We start from the raw sequence: 23,803 nt of genomic DNA, 5'->3' as shown, positions 1-23,803 counted from the left end.
ACCTGAATAGAACTATAAGTAATATAAAGTAACAATTAAACTGTAGCGTCGCAGGGCAAGAGTTTTTTGGCTCAGGGGTCAGTGACCCCCATTTGGAAGCTGCAAAGAGTTAGAAGAAGAAGGCAAATAATTCAAAACTATGAAAAACAAATAATTAAGACTAATTGAAAAGTTGCTTAGAATTGACCTTTCTATAACATGCTAAAAATTAACTTACTCTATATATAAGTGCTCAACATAAAAATAATGTCTGCGTCATTCTGCGCGTGCCAGTGAATATAAAAGAACTTTTGTAAAATACCCATCACTTGTAATACCAGTGTCTGTGCTCTGCCCTATCATACTAGATCTGCATATACCCACATAGAGATTGAGGGGTAAAGATACCATACTTATGAAGAACTACTCATCAAATATAAGCTACCCAAAAAGATTATTATGCATATCTACAGATTAATGTATTTTTATCCACAACTCAAGAACTGGAAACAGAAGAGGCAACTGACCACAATGGAATTGACCTTCAATACAGTTCTACTTACCAAATGGATACTCTGTCTATGCTACGCACTTTAGTTTTCCAAGAGATTAAAAACACCCCTGTATGCCTTTTTCACATTTCAATGGTAAAAAGCAATTGCCATTACAACAGGAGCATCAAAATTTACAAACCACCTAGAACCACTTATTAAACTTAGATATCATTGGCATGGAGACCAGGGCACATTGATTCACATGTGATGGAATTGTACTACAGTTAAGGCACCCTATATACAGTAAATACTTAAAAACACTAAACTTAAGAGTTTTGCAAACTCCTGAAATTAAAATTAAAAAAATCAAACAATTAAAAACAAAGAAAAACTGAAATGTGTTGTTTGCATAAGTATTCAGTACTGTTTTGTGGAAGTTTATGCAGGTATAAAACTAATAAATGAAGAGTTGCCAGGCATATAAAATAATAACCAGTGTGCACTGTTGAATTAATTAAAATACATTAGCCAACATGAAGAACATTTGTGGGAAACCATTACTATAAACAAGCTCTAAATAACAACAACACTCCATAACACTTTTCTGTATAGGAGGGTGGCACAAACATTGTCATTATCCAAAAAGAACCATGTCAAAGCACATATGGAGTATGCCAAAAAGCATGGGAGTTACCCCCTTTGCTATGTGGAAATGTTTTGTATAAAGATGACACCAAGACAGAATTTTTTGGCACAGTTCAAAGAAATCCATGTTTTAGAAGTCCAGGTATGGGATCCATTATCCAGAAACTCATTCTCCAGAAAGCTCTGAATTACGAGAAGGCCTTTTTCTCTGTAATAATAAAACAGTACATTGTACTTGACCCAAACTATGATAAAACTAATCTTTATTGGAGACAAAACATTACTAATGGGTTTATTTCATTTTCAAATATTTTTTAGTACACTTAGGGGTATATTTACCATGCTGTGTAAAAAGTGGAGTAAAACATCCACTTTTTTTTTATGTTGCTCATAGCAGCCAATCAGATGTTTTGCTTTTATTTTCTAACTGTTGAAATATAATTGCTGGTTGCCCTGAACAACATCACCGGTAATGTTTCACACCACTTTTTACACAGCATGATAAATATACCCCTTAAAGTATGGAGAAAAACCTGAGCATTCTGGATAACCAGTTCCATATCTGTATTGTCAATGCCAAAGAAACACCAGCTCCATAGTTATGTATGGTGATGGTAGCCTCTTACTGGGAGGCTGCTTTTCATCAGCGAGACTAAGCATACTCCTATCTAAGCAGATATCTAAGTAGATAGATAGTAGGTAATTTTATATTTCACTACAGACATTAGTGTAATTTCTTCAAATAAACGTTTGAATGAATGGAAATTGAATAAAGTAGCACTGCCTGGGTACAGGTCAACAAGGCAATCTCTGTTGTACATTAGCACATAAGTGAGGCAGATTGTTTTTCAGGCCTTGATTGTCACTCACTATATAATCTCTTTGTATATCAAAAGATTTAATTTCAATTTTATGAAGGAAATTATCCATGCCATATGCAACAGACAAGTCCTGGAGACTGCTTCACTGGGAAAAAACACTCATAGCCTATATGATTTTAAATACATAGTATGATTGCCACATATCTGGTTTTGTACCACACAGTTTGGTTTTAAATGGTGTTGTCCTTTTTCACTAACACAGTCTGAGTTTCACACAGAGTCGGACTCGGGTGTGCGGGGCCCACTGGGGCTGCCACCCCAGGGGATACCCACACCCCCACAGACCCCACTGCCTCCCGCAAACACACCCTGCCCCTTATGCCTAATTCACAGACACTGTTTTCTTTACTATATGCAACAGTTAGTTGTCATGCAGCTGACCAGGAAAATCTACATGCTGATAGGTTTCTATGAGCTACAGTATTACAGTAGTTGCAAACTTTGCACCTTTTAATTGATTACCCCCATTGTGACTTTTTTCTGGCTATAGGAAAAGCTTTGCACATGGGGTGTTGAAAACAATACCATAACACTGGTCCTTAGACAAGCATACATGGGGAATGATAACTCATAAATAGAGAGTATTAATCAGAGAGAAAAGAGAACTGTAAAAATGTTAATTATTGGAATAAGGATATATGCACATATATAAAATGTAAGCTTGAGTAGTACTTTAAATTACAATGGTAGGAGTAATGGAACTTTAGTTAATAAAGGCAGTAGTAGGTGCTAAATTGCACAAGAACATTTACTAATAGAAACCAAACAGGAATTTGTTTTGAACAATGGGTACTAATTAGCCTATAAATAGTTTGGAGTGTTGTGCATTGCTGAGAACTGCCCACAAACTCATGCAACAATGTTTTAGTGTTCACAAAGGGCTAACTTTTATTCATGGCACTTCCTAAGCTGCTATGCCCTTATTGTTAGGTAAAAAATGAATGCTGATCTATTGAACAGTATAGATGAATTTAACTTGCTAGTACATTTAGATGTATTTTGGTCTTGTCTTTATGTTGAAAATTTGGGGCAGCAAACTAGATCTTTTCAGCTTCACTTAATAGTTTTGTACTCTTTCTTCTTATCCTTCTCTTGTTAGCTCTGTGTTTGACTCTTATGTTTGATAATGAGTACCCAAGCCTTCCCTGTATGCAGGGCTGGAGGCAGCAAGGAAATGTGGAATAGAAATGTGATTTATTTAATGACTCTTAATATAAAATCACTCTCTTACTGTTCAAATTGTCTGTTATGTTGGGGAAAGCGGCATTTCAAACAGTCATAAATACTAAGCAGCGTCTAGGAAAATGGGCTGCTGAACTAAGCAGAGTTTTGGAAATGTCAAGGCTGTATTTTGATTGGCGAAATAAATTAGAATATGAATGTGCACTGAATTTAGTGAATGTTAAGGCAGAATTGAAAAGGACACAGTTTCTTAACAGTATCTTTTATGTTCCTGCATGACCTACACTGAAGGATGATTCCACTCACCTCTCTGTAAGCATGCCTGAACTGTACATCTACGAAATTGCATCCTGTCAAGTTTGTGTCACCTGACTTCTATTCATATGCAGGAAAGTGTGATAAGTTTATCTGAGAAGTTCTTAAAGAATGTGCCCTTATCATATTTCCTTATATACTACAATACATAAAATTTCTGTTAAAGCTTAGTAGTATAATTATTAGCCCAAAAGATTAATAGAACATGTCTTTTTATTTATTATTATTGCTTTACCCCAAAAATATTATTCTGTGTTGTTACAGGAAAAGCCTTTATAGCTGCATAAAACAGATACTGTATTCTACATTAAAAAAGGCAGATTTAAAAAAAAACAAAAAAACACTCATATTATTAAAGGACAAGGAAAGGCAAAATCACTTGGGGGTGCCAAAATGTTAGGCACCCCCAAGTGACTTTAATCGCTTACCTTGTACCCCGGGTTGGTGCCCCTGTTAGGAGAAAACAGCACCAGCCCGGGGCACCTGGGGCGATGCGCTTCCTCCTTCCTGCTTCTTTAAGCTGTGACTGCGAAGTAGGCGCATGCGCAGTAGAGTGAAAAGCTGACTTCTCTGTTAAAATTCGGCTTTTCACTCAGGAAGAAGGAAGCACTCGCTGCAGGTACCTCGGGCTGGTGCTGTTCTCTCCCAACAGGGGCACCAGCCCGGGGTAAAAGGGAAGAGATTAAAGTCACTTGTGGGTGCCTAACATTTTGGCACCCCCAAGTGACTTTGCCTTTCCATGTCCTTTAATATCCAGGAAAATGTTAGTGGGAGACATGTAGTAGCTATTTAACTTTTGTTAAATTGGGAAGATACTGAACTGTTAAGAATCCTTTAGAATTCATTATTTACAGTAGAAATTTCATAAATTGGTTCCATAGTCTCTGGTTGTTTTGACTGCATTTGACGCTTGAGTTTATACATACGTGTATGAATGTATGAACTGTACTGTAGTGATGAATGAATCTACAAATGAATTAATTAATCTACGAAGTGTAGCTACTGCACAACTTTTTTGATGCACGCATATTTTTGATGCAACTTTTTTGACATGACTGCTACTTATTTGATGTGACCCCCATTTTTTTCCCCTCACTCTGTGAATTTTTGTTGTGGTAAAATTTTGCAGGAGTTCCACAAAATGAGGAAATTTGCAGCAAATCTATGTCTGCTGAAAAAAATTAGTTAATCACTAATGAACTGCTTAGCTGCTGATTTATAAATAACCTTTGGCATGATCACATAGCAAATCTGCTTTGCTAGAATGTAGGTAGGCAGTACCACATTTTTTTTGATACACAATGAATAATTCCTACATGCGACTATGTGTCATAAATATCTAAAGAGAAAAATAGTAGAAGGTGCCTTAGGGCGGCCATACGCTGTTTGATTCTCCATGGCATCTCATGCACCCCATTCATTGTTTAAAGAAGAGATGTGTTGGCTCCAGAAACCAGCAATGTGCATTTCATGATGTGTAGTGTGTAATTTATTTTGCAAAAAAGTCGTGGATTCACCAACTAGTGAACTGCTGCTTTGTAGCAAAACACACAAGTACCAGGGGTAAAACTTTCATTTCCAAAGTAAAATAGGTCAGAAGAACAACAAAAACGGTTGACCCACAGATAATTTGAAGTTAAGTAGCAATGGGGCCATTATTTGTTATATTGTTTATTTTTTGTTACTGCAAATAAAGAACAGAGAAAAAAAAATAAATGCAGGTGTCCAGTTTATCTGCTGATGGCTGTCAATCCCACTGCACTAGCCTGCTTTGTGGGGCCAGATAGAAGGCAAGGGGGGCAACCCATGGGGGAGTATTCAATTGTGTTGGGGAGGGGGAACAATTATCTTTGTGGGAAGGTCATTAAAAAAAGTTGTTCTTTCTGCAAAAGTTGGATTTGCAGTAGATTTGGAACTGAGCTTCAGCTTATGGGGTTGCATTGTAGTATTTAAGTCTATAGCCTGCAGTGGTGTCAGACAAGGCTGTAGGAAGTATTTGGGCTTGTGGAGATCACATTATTTCTTCTAATATCTCCAGGTATTCACTATCATTTTTATACCATTTTCAGGTGACACAATATGAGTTTGTATAGGCAGTCACATGCCCTTGTCATCCTGATGTTATGCTTGCCCAGTAGCCTGTGGGCTGAGGAACACATTTTCAGACTGTTTGTGGTCATGGGGCACTATCAGAAATTTTGGAGTTACTTGTCTGGAACACCCCCACCCATAAACACAGGAGCCTAGTAACAAGTTTTGCCCACAATCCCTTGTATGTGATTCACAAAAAAAACAACTAGCAGTTACTGAAAAGTAGGGAGTGTAACTATAAATGAAACATTCCCTGCAACTGCTGGGGGGACCATGAACTATAGGCCCAGTGGGTCTTTGACCAATAAGCAGCTGCAATATGTTTATGGAAAATGTCTTGTTCCCAAATGTAGGGGCCTGTTGATCATTCTGTGGGGCCCAATAACTAGTCATTTCACTGCTGATAATTCCATGTAGGTAATAGCTCATATAATTCAGTAAATAGATCACAATATAAACAGCTGATATTATTAAATAATAACTATTTCGTATAAGTAGTGAAAGTGATATATTCATGTCAGCCATTTAATTGGTGGTCAGGGGAGTTTTCTCTATATTTAAGTTTTCATGTAAGTTAAATACAATGTAAAGTAACATGTAAATGTAAATTTGCTCTACCTGTCCAGGCCCCTACTTGGATCAAAATTGTACTGGGCCCCTGACAACAGTACTCCTCTTATGTCTGCGTTGAGATATGTATTTCAGGATTACAGTAAGTTCACCCTCACCAACAACAACCAACTAGCTTTGAGCATAATTCCTTTAAAGGAGGGCAGCTACTTATCTCACCAAGGTTGTAAGGAGGTGATATATAATACCAATATACTAAATGATATTCATTTTTGACAAAGTAACAGTACAGCACCTATTAGCTGTGTCCCAGCTCCGTTATCTTGCTCATTCAGTACTTCTGAACTCCTGTGTATTCATTATTAAGTAACAAATATTTATGAGAATTTTACCAAGGTACAGTTCTATTATATAATCTGTCCTTGTAAAATTTTCTTTTTGCAGTAATAGCACTAAAATGTGCTGCTCTGGGTAGTGAATGGGCCATAGCCAATTCAACTCATTAAGACTAAAAAAGTTGCTAGGGAAACCAAGGCTACTGCAAAAGCGAGTTCTAAACTTAAATGTGCGAATTAGTAGTGACTTTGTGATGGCAATTGGTTGATCTGAGGATATTCATTCTTTAAAGTATAAAAGAAATGTTACATTAGAATCTGACCCACAGATTTGTTGAAGGTAAGCTCCAAAATATTATTTTCTTAACTGTACCAAACAAAGAGGATTGCATATGCTATCCATGTTTTAATTTTATTTCTACCTATAAGCTTTTCCATGCAGGATTTGTAGAACGTACACAATTGTCCAGAGTTTTGCTGAAGCAGTGTTAGGCTGAATGTAGATGAGAATAATAAGTCAAACATGAGTTTCATGACCATACTGTATAAAAGCATGAGGCCTAAGGCAGATTGCCTTTACATAGGTCATGCAACTCCAAGGTTACTTCTAAAATTCTCATAGTTTACAAAAGGGGGTACATTATTTACTATAATACACAAGTTTGCGTAATTCATGTGACAAAAATGGCATCACTAAGTACAATTTATATACATATATATTGTGGGAATATTAGCTTTTGAAATGGTAGGCAAGCGGGTTTCTTGGCAGAGGAAGGTAAATAGGACTTTGCTTTTTCTTTACTCAACTCAAAAACACATCAACTAGGTGTTTATCTTTATATGGCATCAAAAATTAAAATCAGTCTCTTGCAAAGATGACTACCTGACAAGCCCAGTGCCTCTCCCAAAGCCTAGACCACCAGAAGGTTAGCCCCCCCATTGCTCACATTTCAGAGATAGCTTCCCTCCCATCAGCCAGGTCGCACAGGCTACTTCCAAGTCAGCTTTACTGCTGCACTCTCCAAAAGAATGGCCTCCTGCAGGCACAGCCATAGGCCCCTTGGCACACTCTCAAGATCAGGCACCACAGGCCCCTTAGTTGGTTCTTGGTAGAGTTGCCACCTAGCCAGTAAATCCCCAGCTAGCGCCAGAACTGGTATTACATATTTACAGGCAATGTATTTGCCGATAAATTTGTAATACCCTATATGTCCATCCCCCCTTTCCTCACCTTTGCTGCGCTGATCAGGCTTTATACTCACAGGGCCACTTCTGCCCCAATCATTTCCCCGCCTATTTGCCATTCACATCCACCCTTTCCTCACCTGGTCCACCCACTTTCCTGTCCCTTACATCACAGCCACACCCTACAAATAATGTTATATATATATTTTTTTAATTTAACTTTGAGTTACAAAGATCCCATTGGATGGGTCACCAGCCTATTTCTCACCCAATAAAATTGTTACAGTACTAGCCTCCTTCATAATATAGCAAGAATCCTCTGCACTCACCTATTATCAATATATATAGGACATTAAGACATTCTGTGCATTAAGCTACCAAGAAATGCCCTTCCCTTTAAGGGGAGGGATTGCAATAGATTTCAAGCTGGCCAACTAGGTCAAAGTCATCCCTTCTAGCCAGTCCTGCACTCACTAGTATCTGATTCATTGAGAATTCAACTGCTTCAATAAACATTTAACAAAGGGACTAAGTTTTACCTGCAACTTACTTGCTTTCAAGGTTAAAACCCCCAAATGTTTGCCCTTTTATTGGCTCCACTGGGATCACTGACTGTAGCTGGGAAGGGTGGGAGCTATAACATAGAGCTGGCCACTGCTCCTGTATAAACTAAAAAAGGGAAAGTTGTGCTCAACCACTACATTTTAAACTATTAGGCATTATATTGCAATATATGGACAAACTTTCCCCGTTTTGCTTAAAGGGGAGGGCATCTCTTAGTAGCTTAATGCACAGAATGTCTTAATGTCCTATATATATACTGTATATATTGATAATGGGTGAGTGCAGAGGACTGTCTACTAGAAAATTCTATTGTTTATACAGGTCATGGAACTCCAGGGTAACTGACTAATATTCTCAGATTTTACAACATGGGGTACATTATTTATATTAATACACAAGATTCAGTAAGTCATGTAAAAGAAATTACATCACTGAGCACCAGTTATAATAGATGACATCATTTAGCACCATTTATAAGGATATAATTTACAATTACAATAGCCCAGGTGAATCCAAGAGAAATAAATATCCATATGAAAAAAGTGGAATACTCATTGGACTTAATTAGTGAATCATTTCTTCATTTTATATATACTGTATATATTGAACTTTAAAGGCAGGGGCACCAAAAAAAGCAGATACAGATACAATGTTGGAGATATTACAACAATACTATTTGGAATCTAAAGCCCAAACAGTTGGGTACTGACATGGTAGTATTAAGTGAAATATCAAGTGCAATGTCCCAATGGACTTCCAACAGAATGACATAAATCCATGCTGTTCATTTACGTGAAACCCTTTTGGAAGCATTTAAAATTAAGGACATTCCATGTCCATTTACAAAGGCCATGTTCTTAAACCCTGTGCTTTATAGAGGATAATTTTAATAGCAAATGCCCATGCAAAGATATCAGCAAAAATACTGCTGTTTCTTTTTCTCTTTGGCTTTATGGCAAATAAGTCAAGAACGCGTAATATAAAAAGACTATATAATAAACTTTAGATGCAGTAGGACTGACACAGTAGTACCATTGAATGTAGTTAAAGCATTTATTATACTTGAATAGCAACAACTCTTGGCAGTGCTGCAGGCTTTCTGCAGGCTTTTTGGTTTTGGACAAAATTTCCTCTCCTGGATGAAGTTGCTATGTGGAGACAGATGCAAAGGTTAAGGTTAATGAAAAAATTAGGAAAGCTTTCCCCTAAGCATAACAAGCTATCCACATGGGAATATACCTGTTTTGTATTTAAGAAATATGTTTAAAAAATGCATAGCTTGGAGCACTGGTGCAGTAGTCCGGGACAGAAGTTTTCAATGGGTTTGCAAAAGGTGGTTTGATAATCTACAAAAAAAACAAATGAACTATTGGGCCAAGATATTGAATTGGTCACTAATGACTTAACCCTTCCACATATGATAATTGCGTTTGTCACATATAGTCAGTTGGTTTAATCAAGACAAAATAGATTAGTTTAAATGTTCTCAGCACTTTTAGGATCACCCAACTTACAAGGTAGTTAAGGATAGTGCTTATAGGTCATCTTCCTCTTATGCCACATACTTATCTCTCTGTAACTAAAAATCTGGTAGCTGTTCTTGGGTTTTAGAACGGATACCGGCATGGAAATTTTTACACTTTTACAATTGTATAAGGCGGCTAAAGAGAAGTACCCTAAACCAAAAGTGAACACTCTTAACTGCATCAACCCCTTCAGTGATATCAAAGAGGGGCACGTGGAGGGGCAGTTATAGTCAGGCACCGGTATATATACTGTATATATTGATATGACATTTGTAAATAATATCTTGAATGCTTGCCAATAGTGTACAAATTTTATTTCTTTTCTGTTTTGTCTTGTAAATTATTGGTTTAAAACTGCCAGTATAAGCTTGAAACTTCAAATTAGGAGTTTTGTTGGCCTTAGGTAGCCTAAGTTTTGGCCAAGTTGAGTACAAGAAAAACTGCCTCCATAGCTGCATGTCATATGATATATCTGGATTTCTCAATAGTGAAATCTGCTTTCCATAAGCAGATGAAGGAAATGCTAAGTCATTTTGTGGTGCCAAAATGTACCCGGGCTGATGCTCCTGTTAGGAGAAAACCACACCAGCCTGGGGTAGCTGCAGCAAGTGTTTCCTCTTCCTTCTGTCTTTGGAATCCCTGGGCTGGTGCATGCGCAGTAGATGAAAAAGCAGACTTTTTTTGTTTAAGTTTGCGCGCTTGTGCATGTGCAGTAGAGTGAAAAGCCAAAAGGAACAGGAGACAGTTGCTACAGGTACCCCGGGGTGGTGCGGTTTTCTCCTAACAGGGGCACCAGCCCAGGGTAAAAGGTAAGCGATTTAAGTCACTGGGGGGTGCCTAACATTTTGTTACTGGGTGACTTATTGAAAAGTCCCTCATTTGATCTCCTGCACTGAACGCTAAAAAAGATACAAATTTAATCAAAAAAAGTAACTTTTGGCAGAGAGCCCAGAAATCTTAACAAGCTACACCTGCACTTAGACACATTGTTTCTCACACTTAATTAAATAAGTAACTTTTGGCAGAGAGCCCAGAAAGTTAAAAAGGAACAGTAACACTAAAACATAAAAACATTTTAAAATAATTAAAATATAATGTACTGTTGCCCTGCACTGGTAAAAGTTGTGTGTTTTCTTCAGAAAGACTACTGTAGTTAATAGAAATACCCTGCTGTGTTGCCATGGGGGCAGCCATTTAAATTGAAAAAAGGAGAAAAGGCACAGGTTACATAAGAAGATACCAGATAAACTGTATAGAATACAATGGGAATCTATGCTACTAATCTGTTATCTGCTTAGTAACCTGTGCCTTTTCTCCTTTTTTCAATTTAAATGGCTGCCCCCATGGCAACACAGCAGGGTATTTATATAAACTGTAGTAGTGTTTATGAAGCAAACACACAACTTTTACCAGTGCAGGGCAATAGTACATAATATATTAATTATTTTTATACACTTTCATTTTTTGGTGTTACTGTTCCTTTAACAAGCTACACCTGCACTGAGATACAATTATAACTGTAGTTAAACAAGTATCCCGGGGGAGCTGAGACTTGAAGCTTAAAGGGCAATTTCACCTTCATTAGCAAAACTGTAATAACACATAAAACAAGACCCCAAAACCCCCAGAAATGTGTTCAAACATTAAATAACATGTAAAATTTTGTAAAATGGGAGTATTTAAGGAGTGTGATTGCAAAAATGGGTGTGGCCAAAAAAAACCTGTGCTACGTGCGGCATTTGTTTTTGTTCCTCTTTCCATTTTTCAAATGTTGGGAGGTATGGAAATGTTCATTAGCCACATTTATTAATGCTTTCATATTTAAATGTCTCTTTAAAGGAAAAAAAATCCTATTATTTTGCTTTGAAAGTGAAGGTGAATATACAAACACTAAATTGCTCTGTTTGTTGTGGAGCAATCAGACTTTTAGCAGCAGCAGTTTAGAATGTTTGCAGCATTCAGACTGAGAGAAGTAGTAATGAGCATAAGGCAATGCAGTGGCTGGGGGTGGTAAACCGAAGACCAATATGGCTGGAGAGGGAGAATGCATGTTTGCTCTCTCTCAGATGCGTCAGCTTCCTTGTTAAGGGCATATTTATTATAGTGTGTAAGTCAACATTGCCAATGATGTTGCCCATAGCAACAAATCAGCAATTAGATTTGAACATGCACCTACAAATTAGAAAACAAAAGCAAAGATCTGATTGGTTGCTATGGGCAACATCACTGGTGATGTTGGCCTACACACTATAAATATGCCCCTAGAGCGCTGTTCAGAGCAACACCTAGCTTGCTCATGTGTAGGGTTGCCATCTGGCCAATAAAAATGAATCTTGATGCCAATGTTGTTTATAGGGCAGAAAGATGAAAAATATAGGAAGGCTGTTTTTTTTTTTACCAGAAAAGGTGGCAACCCCACCTATGTGAGGTAGATAAAATAGTAACAAACAACCACAGTAACAAACAACCACAAAAATGGTGCCTCTAGTACCTGTTGTAAATCAACTTACCAAATTCAGTAGCTGGTCCAGGTGCACAAGCCCCAGACCCTCAGCTTAGGAAGCACACTAAAAATACACAGGGCCACAAAATAGAAGTAAAACGCTAGGGCCATAACCTCCTCTGGGGTTAATTCCCCTTAACAGGCAACCTTTGCTATAATTTTTAACACAATTTTCTTTCCATTATTACACCTGTATTTAGTTTTTATTTATTGTTTTTATTTATGCGCAATAAATATATTTATGTTATATTTTAATGGGAACTATATCTTAGATATTTAAAAAGGGAAGGCGCATTAGACTAAAGTCATACTGTCCATCTTTTTTAAAAATAATTTCATATAATCATGACTGTGCACACCTTCTGGTACCCTGGATCTGTAACTGTGGTGATGCTCCCCATGTTGTGTTAATTTTGTAATCCATTTAGGCAATGTCAGCAGAGGGTCAAATGGTTTAAACATGAATATCATATCCACCTGCTTTCCCTAAAGTGTAAAGAACTAAGTGATCCACTTAAGAAGCACAAGGTGTTCACAGATTTTTCTGATCATGAGAATTAGTTATGGATTTACATCTGAAAGAAGGTAACTCAAAGTGTGCAGGAATTTTGGTGACCCGAATTTCTGTTGTATATGGTAATGTTATTCTTAGAGACAGAAATACAATATTACAGATGGGGTGGATCAACTGCTATTTTGTGGCATTATTTCCAAGGACTGGAACTTTTAAATGTGAATCTTGTGAAAAGTATGTCAAGCAGAAAAATTAAACTACACCATGGCAACCAGGAATCTTGGGCAACATCTAAAGCTTATGGCTTAATTGAGTAGTAGATCAAAAATAGAACTAGTAAATGCATATGCCTGAGACCATTTAAGAAATGCAGATTATTTTGAGACTGAACCAGGCACTATATCATAGAATACATTCTATCTTGGGATTAATGATAAGATGATCAATTCCTTTTCATGTTCTTTGTGCTATGTGGTTATTTCAGATACTGTATGTATAACACTTAGCAATATCTATGTCTGAGCACTAATAGTAATAATGCTCTGTGCCATTTATTAAATTACCGTATATACTCGAGTATAAGCCGATCCGAATATAAGCCGAGGTACCTAATATTACCTAAGAAAACTGGAAAAACTTATTAACTCGAGTATAAGCCTAGGGTGGGAAATGCAGCAGCTACTGCTAAGTTTTAATAATCAAAATAAATACCAATAAAATTACATTAATTGAGGCATCAGTGGGGTATTTGTTTTTCAATATTTATTTCAAAGAAAAACAGTAAACTAGCTCTGTAAGCTGAGAAGAGGGTCAACAAAAACAATATGAGTACTACCCCACGCTCATTGCACATTGGCAAACCGGCAGCAGACCCGGTCCCATAGGAGATGTAAGGGGAAATAAGTATTGCTAGTGGGAGCCTAGGCCAGGGCACTGGAGGGTCTGGTTGCAGGTGGCCTAATTTGCACACAAAGGAGAGAGGGTGCTAGCCTAGAGGGACCCATGGCACCCTACTCGAGTATAAGCCAAGGGTGACTTTTTCAGCACATTTTGGGTACTGAAAAACTAGGCTTATACTTGAGTATATACAGTACATTATTATTGCCATATATTAAGTAGCTGCTATAGCGGAGCTTTAGCAAGGGTTGTTCATTTTAGTTTCAATCATTTTTATTGGGATTTTTTTAAACATTATAGCCAAATAAAGGCATTAAAATATTTTCAAACATTAATATTTACATTATGCAGAAAAATAATCTGCAGTACAAATAATAACAGCCGTTGAAAACTTATACATTCAGTATTGGTCAACATATGATAAAATATGATATAATATAATTTAATATTGTTGGTTAAGAAATTTGTTATGTACACGTATATTTATACCCGTATACTAATCACGCGTTGAAAACGTGCAAAACGCGTATAAACTGACACTACTGAGATCCTAGGGGTCGCATCCATCAAAGGATTGATTGAACATAGTCAAGCTGTATCATTAAGAAATTTTGCTTCACCAAAAATATAGAGCAATATTTTACTATAATAAATTGATATATCCCAATAAGGAAGTATACATATAGTAAAAACTATAACTACAACTACACCTAATACTACAACTAATGAAGTTGTATTCAATTGCTAAGAGTTAAGAACAGTACGCTCTCCTCATAAATTATTGTGTTATGCAGAGTACACAACTGGAAAAGTCTCCATCTCTGTGAGAGGGTTTATAGGATGTATTGGATTTATTAGATTTATGGGATTTATAACCTCTAATTAAGATCATTCAATTTAGTATCTGGGTATATCGAATGCCATAAACTTGATCTCACCAGAAAGGACTGTAAATTTCCTGATCTGATTGCCCAGGTTTTTTCTGCATTGAGATTAAACTTTACAGTTTTAAGAATATCTTCAATTTTGGGAATTATTTTAGATTTCCAATTTTCTGCTATCTTACACCTGGTAACCACAAAAATGTGATTAAAAATCAGTCTCTCCTTGGGAGGCAAGTCCATGGTCTTTATGTGGAGAAGGGCCATACTGGGAGGAATACACATCAAATTCACAGGTCATTTCCTAAGAAAAACCTCTATTTCCTTCCACAATCCTTGGATTTTAGGACATTCCCAAAAGATATGTTCCAAAGAACCTGCTTGTTTACAGTCTCTCCAACAAAGTGGAGTGGGTTGTTCATTTTGACATCTGATCCTGTCAATTTTACTAAGTTGTTTCTCTTGCTAAATGTATGAAACAGATCAAGCCCAATGTTTTTATGAAGTTCTAATAACTAGTTGGTGCTTCTCGTTAGTATATAATGTAAATACTGCTGGCTCGTTTAAGATTGTATCCAGTGTTTCTTCTAGTGTTTCTTCTTTTAGCAAGCCCTAGGGAAATGGAATAAAATCAACAAACACCAAAATCAGTTGGATTTGAATACAACACTATGGCAAGGGTTACCTAAACTCCTAGAATGCTGACAATTGCAACATAAGCTGGAACAATTTAGGGACATTTATATAATTCAAGAAGTAGCTTACATTTATGGTGGTGTGTGAGCACATTAAGACTGTGAGGACCACTATATATTTTATTATTATGTTGGGTTGAAAACCCCAACCTACTGTTCTTTGACTTTGGCTTATTCTTCTGCTTCTTCCTCTTCTTCTTCTTATTCTTAGCACCCCCCATTTTCTAAACGCTACTCCTCCTACAGTTTTAGGGGTACAACATCCAAACTCTCCACACTTCTTCGCCCTATAGCGGAGCAGGTTGCTTGTGCTTTTCTAAGCGATCCGGCCCCCCGTCTTTTTGTGGCACCGCTCCGAACACCCCAATTTTTTTATTGACTTTGACAGGGAAGATTTTCAAACTGCTGCCACACTTACAGCTTTGAAGCTACACCCCCCAAACTTGAATTACATAATCATCGGGTCACCCCGAATGAAACAGCGACATTTGTTTGATGACCCCCAAAGTGGGAGGGGCCAACAACAGCCAATCAAATGTTACCCATTGACTTTAATAGGAAATGGGGTCAGCCTGAATGAAAATATGATGATTGTTGGATGCCCAAAAGTGGGCGGAGCTGTGAACAGCCAATCAGATTTTACCTATTGACTTGGTGGAAATCCAACCTGCTGCCATTCTCACAGTAATAACACCAGGGTCCACAAAATTTGCAGAGTTAGGCACCAGGTAAGAAAAAGTGGGCGGGGCCACCAACAGCCAATCAGGGTTTACCTATTGACTTTCAATGGGGAAATTCAACCTGCTGCCATTCTCACAGTATTAACACCAGGGTCCCCAAACTTTTCACAGTTGGTCACTAGGGGACTGCAGTTTTAGTTTTGAAAAGTGGGCGGAGCCACCACCAGCCAATTAGATTTCACCTATTGATTTTTATTGGTTTGTTGCCAGGGTTCCCAAACTTTGCATAGTCAGTCACTGGGTGACTATGCATTTAAGTTTTTTTGTATTTTTTTTAGTGGGTGGGGCCACCAACAGCCAATCAGATTTTACCTATTGACTTTCAATGGGGAAATTCAACCTGCTGCCATTCTCACAGTATTAACACCAGGGCCCCCAAACTTTTCACAGTTGGTCTCTAGGGGACTGCAGTTTTAGTTTTGAAAAACTGGGTGGAGCCACCAACAGCCAATCAGATTTCACCTATTGATTTTTATTGGTTTGTTGCCAGGGTTCCCAAACTTTGCATAGTCAGTCACTGGGTGACTATGCATTTAAGTTTTTTTTGTATTTTTTTAAGTGGGTGGGGCCACCAACAGCCAATCAGATTTTACCTATTGACTTTCAATGGGGAAATTCAACCTGCTGCCATTCTCACAGTATTAACACCAGGGTCCCCAAACTTTTCACAGTTGGTCACTGGGGGACTGCAGTTTTAGTTTTGAAAGTGGGCAGAGCCACCAACAGCCAATCAGATTTCACCTATTGAATTTTATTGGTTATGTGTCAGGGTTCCCAAACTTTGCACAGTCAGTCACTGGGTGACTTCGTACTCAAGGTTAGAAAAAGTGGGCGGGGCCGCAAAAGCCAATCACATTTCTTTCATTGTTTTCAGTGGGGAAATTTTTACTGCTGCCATTCTCACATGTTTAATGTCAGGGTCCCCAAACTTTGCACAGTTTGTCACTGGGTGACTATGTTCCAAGTTTAGAAAAGTGAGTGGGGCCAACAACAGCCAGTCATATTTCACTTATAGACTTCATATGTCAATCAGATTTTAACTATTGGTTTTCAATGGGGAAATTCAACCTGATGCCACTCTCACAGTATTAAAACCAGGGCCACTAGGGGACTGCATTTTTTGGGTTTAAAAAGTGGGTGGAGCCACCAACAGCCAATCAGACTTCACCTATTGAATATTTTTGGTTAAATTTAAAATGCTGCCTTTCTCACACTATTTATGTTAGGGTTCCCAAACTTTGCAGTTTGGCTGGCTGACTACATATTCAGGGTTAGAACAAGTGGGCGGAGCCACCAACAGCCAACCCATTTCCACCCATTAAATTTCATTGGTTTATATTTAACTGATGCCATTATTTAAGTATTAATTCCAGATACTTAAACTTTCCAGAGTTGTTAAACTTTCCAGAGTTACTCACTGGGTATTTGACATTCAAAGTTAGGAAAAAGTGGGAGGAGACACCAACAGCCAATCACATTTCACCTATTTACTTTCAATGGTGAAGTGTAAAATGCTGTCAGTCTCACAATTTTTATGCCTAAACCCCCAAACTTTGCACAGTTGGTCACTGGGGGACTGCAGTTCAAAAATAGGAAAAGTGGGTTGGGCCACTAACAGCCAATCAGATTCCATCCATTGAATTTTATTGGTTTAAATTTAGAATGCTGCCATTCTCACACTATTTATGCCAGGGTGCCCACTTTTTGTCACTGGGTGACTTCGACTCAAGGTTAGAAAAAGTGGGCACACCCACCAACCAATCAAATCAAAATGTATCTATTCACTTTTATTGGTTTAAATTTAAACTGCTGCCATTCTGTAACTATTAATCCTAGGGTCCCTAAACTTTGCAGAGTAAGTCACTGAGTAACTGCAGTTCCAGGTTAGAAAAAGGGGGTGGAGCCACCAACTGCCAATCAGATGTCACTTGACTTTCAGTGGGGAAATTTGAATGGCAGCAACTTAGACACTATTAAATTGAAATAAAAACTAAGTAAACTTTATCAGAAAGGTCTGTGTAAATACAGCCATAAGCACTCACAGAAATGCTGCACTGACTTCTCTGTGAAAAGATTTCTTGTGTCTGTAATTCCTGTGCCAGAGACACACAGCTCTCTGCTGTCTCCTCTCTCCTGCTCCCCCCTCCCTCAAGAATGCTAAGAACTCACTCCCCCTCTTAGGAATGTGGATCTGAGCCAATCAGCAGGAAGCTGACTCAAGGGGGCTGATTCATTAAAACACGAGTATGAATCCCGAATGGGAAAAATTCGGATTGCATACGATAATTTCTGATGATCGCAAATATCATGAAAATGCTTACGAAAAAATCGTATTAGTCACGATAATATCGTATTGGCGATCCAAAAGTCACAAAATTTTCATACTTACATGATTGTGAACAACCTTTCTGAATTTTTCATGCAAGCATATGGAAAAGTCGTGCAAGCGTGCGAAAAAGTCGGCGAATCAGCGAATATACGCTCGGAGCGTTCGAATTAACGCTCCGAGCGTTCATGTCTTAATAAATCTCCCCCATGGTCTTACTAACTCAGCATGTTCACTTGGTGCAGGAGTGAGGCATTATGGGAACTTTCTTTTCACAGCTCAGCGTTTTTTCTTCCTGTTTGGCTTCTGATCATCTGAACAGGTGATATATGGGGAGACTTAAGGGCACTATTGAGACAACTGAAGGTATGCCTGCAGCTTGAGATTAAATCTTTATTAGCCTTTCCTTCTCCTTTAAGGAAAACCAATACCTGATAAATACTTATACAACAGTTTTAATCATATTAAGAGGCCTTGTCAATCTGGTATATATATGTCAGTAAATATTGCTCTTTTACAGCTTTTACTTTAAAGGAACAGTTCAGTGTAAAAATGAGACTGGGTAAAATGGATAGACTGCGCAAAATAAACAGTATTATATATTTGATATAGTTTGTTAGGTAAAAATGTAATCTATAAAGGCTGGAGTGACCAGATGTCTCACATAATAGCCAAAACACTACTTTCTGCTTTCAGCTCTCTAACCTCTTAGATAGTCAGTGACTTTAGGGGATGGGGCATGGGACATAACTGTTCGGTTAGTTTGTGAGCATGCAGGTCAGATTAAAATGCAAACCCCCCCTCAAATCACTGATTGGTTACTGACTGCTTACAGCATATAGAGCTGTAAAGGAAGCAGTAGTGTTCTGGCCATTATGGATCTGCCCACCCCAGCCTATATAGATTACAATTTTGCCTAGCTAACTATATTGAAATTTTTTATTTTATTTTGCACAGTATGTCTATTTTATCCAGTTGCATTTTTACACTGAACTGCTACAATTTTGTGATGGACTGTGTACTTCCTCAGAGATCACCTGACAGGAAATAGTGCAGCTCCAACAAAAGGTGGGAAAGTGTGGGAAAGTGTGGGAATAAAAGACCTTAGTTTGTTTGTGTGCACCATGAATTGTATGATCCCAGGGGGCAGCCTTTAGTACTTAAAATGGCAATTTTCTATTTAGGATTACCCAATAGCACATACTACTTAAGAGTATATTTTTAAGAAAATGGTTTATCAAGATCAGTGATCCCCAACCAGTGGCTCGTGAGCAACAGGTTGCTCATAAACCCCTTGGATTTTGGTTGCAAAATTAGCAGGTGTACTGTCAAACAGAACCTCCTGTTGGCTGCCAGTCCACAGTGGCCTATCAAATGGCCAATTGCAGCCCCTTTTTTGTTACCACATTTTCATACTTGTGTTGCATATTTTAATACTATTAGAACAAAATGCACTAATATTTTCTACACTCAGTCACTCACTCCATGTATTGTTAAAACAATACATGCATGAAAGACATGACACATTTTATATGCATATTTAAATAACTTTACAAAAGAACTCCTACATAACAGCAACTTCAGATGTAATTTTCCTTTATTTAAAAGAAATCCTTTGACCCAGAAAATATGAATGAAATGTGATTCCATAATAACTACTTATTCCATGCAGCAAAAAATATATACATACTGTACATACAGACATTTTTCTAATGTTATCTCAATTAGCCTTACATTTGGTAAATTACATACAATTGGCTGGATTACTTACCTACTTTTCATACAGTACTTCCTGCCTGTGGTATTCATGACTGAGCTAAACTTAGTCCTGCTGAAAAGGACAGCAGTAGGGGTAATTGCTAAGTGCTGGAGTTAGTACTGAGAACACTTGTTGCAGGTAAAGTATGGGTTCAGCCTGTTCTTTAGCAAATACCTTCTAACACTGCAGATTGAGATTATCCATAAAACACTTGTAGACTATTTATCCCATCCACCACACTACACTAATGTTACCCCTAGCCAAGTTCCCATTCTCCCCAACACAAGTTACACCTTAATATACTCCCATGCAAACTGTGTCCCCTTTCAGGTAAACTCTTCTGGAGTTCTCTGCTTGGTAGTGTCCTGCAAAAAGTTGAATTGGCATAGAGCAGATAAAATAACTAGAGGCATAACAAAACTAACAACTGTTCTGTTGTCAGCGAATAGAATCCAGTTCAGAGATACAGAGGATTATATGTTTTTTAAACAAAGGGCTACAGTAGAGCTAATGTAACTGCAAACTGGTACAGCAGCCCTGAGTACAGTAGCAAGTGTAATAATTGTCAGCTTGCTTACCTACTAAGGAGCAAATACAATTTAAATATTGTAAATGTTGTTAAACATTGTGTAAACACAGTCTTTAGTGCTCATCTAGAAATGTTTATTACTAATGAAGAGATTATGACAGGCTTGGCACTAACAGATGTTTGACTCTACTTTATACAGTAATAACATGTTTAATTTCTAAAGTTGAATAAAAACAACTATGATTGTAGAAATCCATTGTGTTAGGAAAGTGTTTTAGGAACAGGGATGAGAAGGGCATGTGAGGTGTAGCAGCTAGTTGTGTTTATGGTGCAATTACCCAGAAGACCTGCATGGCATACTTTGCTTTGTCATGTGTCTTTTAAGAAGAGTTTTGAGAAAATGTAAGTTAATCATAGGAAAGTATGCCATGCTGCTGCCTGTGTGAATAGGCTATTGCAACAGGTCATTAAAACTGTCAGGCTTTGGTGAAAGAGGGGGATGGTGCTTGTATAGCTTCTTGCCAGAGCTGTGAATTGCTGCGAGGCTGCTATGGCAACAGATGAGATGAAGCATGACACTTGCATACTAACTCACTGTTCAGTAACTGCTATTGCCTTCTATTGCAGGCCAAGGGACCTACTATGTTCTCCGTGGGCGGGAATGGATCATTGCTTGAAAATGGGAATTGATGGAATTCATGTTTGTATAGCCATCTGTGAATGAGACATCTCAATCATGGCGCTCACATCAAAGAAACCTTACAGCAAGGACTGTTTACCAAGTAAGGGATCCTTATAGCTAGCAAACAGAGTTAACAAAGCAAACAAACTTGTATTCTCCAAAACTGCTTTGACAATGTGTGTATGTGATGCTAGCTCCAATACATACAGGCAAATCTTTCATTATAGTTTTTGTCTAACATTCAAGGAAATGCATAGGTACAATTATTGTGTACAATTTATTTGTTCTCTAATGTTTGGCTACATATCTATTCAGTCTTCATCTTATTCCTCTCTGCAGTATAAATGTAAAAATCTTGTCAGTTTTTTATATTCTTTAGGCAAATGGCTTGCCCAGTTCCATCCAGTGGAATCTACAGTATTGTAGGTTAATTGTTTTCTTGAGCAACATTATTCCTGCCCTGTTAAAGGAGTATGATAGTAGGTCTTGTGGCCTAATGATTTAATTAAAGACCATATTGCTGTATTATTGCTTTTTTTGTCTGATTATAAAAGACTGCATGTATTGTGATAAAATAATAATGGATTATAGTGATTTTGAAAACTTTCCTTCAGAAATCATTGGTTTGGTTTAGAATTATATTTTAAACTAGAAAGGGAAGTTTGAGAACAAAAAATGTGAAGTCAGTGAATAAAATCTGATCTGTTGTTGGCTCCACCACAGTTATATAGTAAAAACCACTGTGCAAAGTTGGGGCAGCAATTTAAATTTCCCCACTGAATGGCAGCAATTTAAATTTCCCCACTGAAAGTCAATGAGTGACATCTGATTGGTGGTTGTTGGCTCCGCCCACTTTTTCTAACCTGGAACTGCAGTTACCCAGTGACTAACTCTGCAAAGTTTCGGGACCCTATGATTAATACTTAAAGAACAGCAGCAGTTTAAATTTAAACTAATACAAGTGAATAGGTGAATTGTGATTGGTGGTTGATGGGTGTCCCTCCCTTTTCTAACCTTGAGTTGAAGTCACCCAGTGACAAACAGTGGGCACCCTGGCATAAATAGTGTGAGAATGACAGCATTTTAAATTTAAACCAAGGATGAAATTGATTGGCTGTTATTGGCCCAGCCCACTTTTCCTATTTTTGAACTGCAGCACCCCAGTGACCAATCTTGGGGACTGACAGCATTTTACATTTCCCCATTGAAATGTGAATTGTGATTGGCTGTTGGTGGCTCCGCCCACTTTTGCTAACTTTGTAACGCAAATACCCAGTGACTAACTTTGCAAAGTTTAACAACCCTGGAATTAATACTTAAATAAAGGCAGCAGTTTAAATATTAACCAATTCAATTTAATGGGTGGAAACGGATTGGCTGTTGGTGGCTCCACACACTTTTTCTAACCTTTAACCTTAGTCCCCCAGTAATCAACTGTGAAAAGTTTGGGGACACTGGCATTAAATGTGTGAGAATGGCAGCAGTTAAAATTTCCCCATTAAAATCAATGAAATAAATCAGATTGGCTGTCTGCAGCTCCACCCACTTTTTTCAAACCTTGAATTATTGTCATCCAGTGACTAACTTTGGGGGCCTTGGCATAAATAGTATAAGAATGGCAGCATTTTACATTTTAACAAAAAAAATGTAATAGATGAAATCTGATTGGCTGTTGGTGGCTCCACCCACTTTCCCAAACCTATAAATGCTGTCCCCTGTGAAGAGTTTGGGTACCCTGGTATTAATACTGTGAGAATAGCAGCAGGTTGAATTTTCCCATTGACAGTCAACAGGTAATTTTTGTAGCCCACTTTTTCTAACTTTGAGCCACAGTTTCCTTGTGCCTAACTCTGCAAAGTTTGGGGGCCCTGATGTTATTACTGTGAGAATGGCAGCAGGTTGAATTTCCCCATTGAAAGTCAAAAATCTGAATGGCTGTTTGTAGCTCCACTCACTTTTGGGCATCCAGCAATCATCATATTTTCATTCAGGCTGACTCCATGACTGTGTGATTCAAGTTTGGGGAGTGTAGCCTCAAAGCTGTAAGTTTGGCAGCAGTTTCAATTTCTCCATTAATTCAATTAATGAATTAATTAATTCATTAATTCAATTGGTTCAATTCAAAAAGTTCAGTTATACTAGGAAAAGCTCAGTATACTGTGCGGCACTTTGTATTTTTTTCATTTTCCCGAATCAAACTTTTTAGCGTTGGGAATCATGCCTTTAGCTAATAACTCTAAAATACAAACTTTACCATCTAAAAGCTGGCGAGGTCATGTAGAAGTCAATTGGAGCTGTCATTATCAAACTGAAAAATATTTATTTAATTCAAAGTTTAAGAGGTTTTTACTCTTTTTTTTTTTCTTTTAATAAATAAGGAAACATTTGTACTTTTTTATATATGAGCTTAGTATTATGAAGTCCAAAAAGCTCTGTTCTGCACTAACAATCCCCTTACTGGTAACAGAATATCCCAAATCAGCCCTGGTTGGTGACATATCTGTAGCCAT

General features: G+C 37.7%; 1 protein-coding gene across 2 annotated transcripts in view; it reads left to right on the top strand.

Moving 5' to 3' along the window:
- Positions 1-23,803, top strand: part of arhgap32 (Rho GTPase activating protein 32) — a 312,512-nt gene that overhangs the window by 89,362 nt on the left and 199,347 nt on the right. For both annotated transcript variants that reach the window (XM_012967128.2, XM_018095929.2), the window contains exon 2: positions 21,239-21,393. The gene's annotated coding sequence lies outside the window, so the exon portion shown is untranslated. The remainder of the gene's footprint in view (positions 1-21,238; positions 21,394-23,803) is intronic.

The sequence above is a fragment of the Xenopus tropicalis genome, chromosome 7 (assembly GCF_000004195.4).
Source record: "Xenopus tropicalis strain Nigerian chromosome 7, UCB_Xtro_10.0, whole genome shotgun sequence".
Lineage (NCBI taxonomy): Eukaryota > Metazoa > Chordata > Amphibia > Anura > Pipidae > Xenopus > Xenopus tropicalis.
This window is presented reverse-complemented; position numbering and strand designations above follow the sequence as displayed.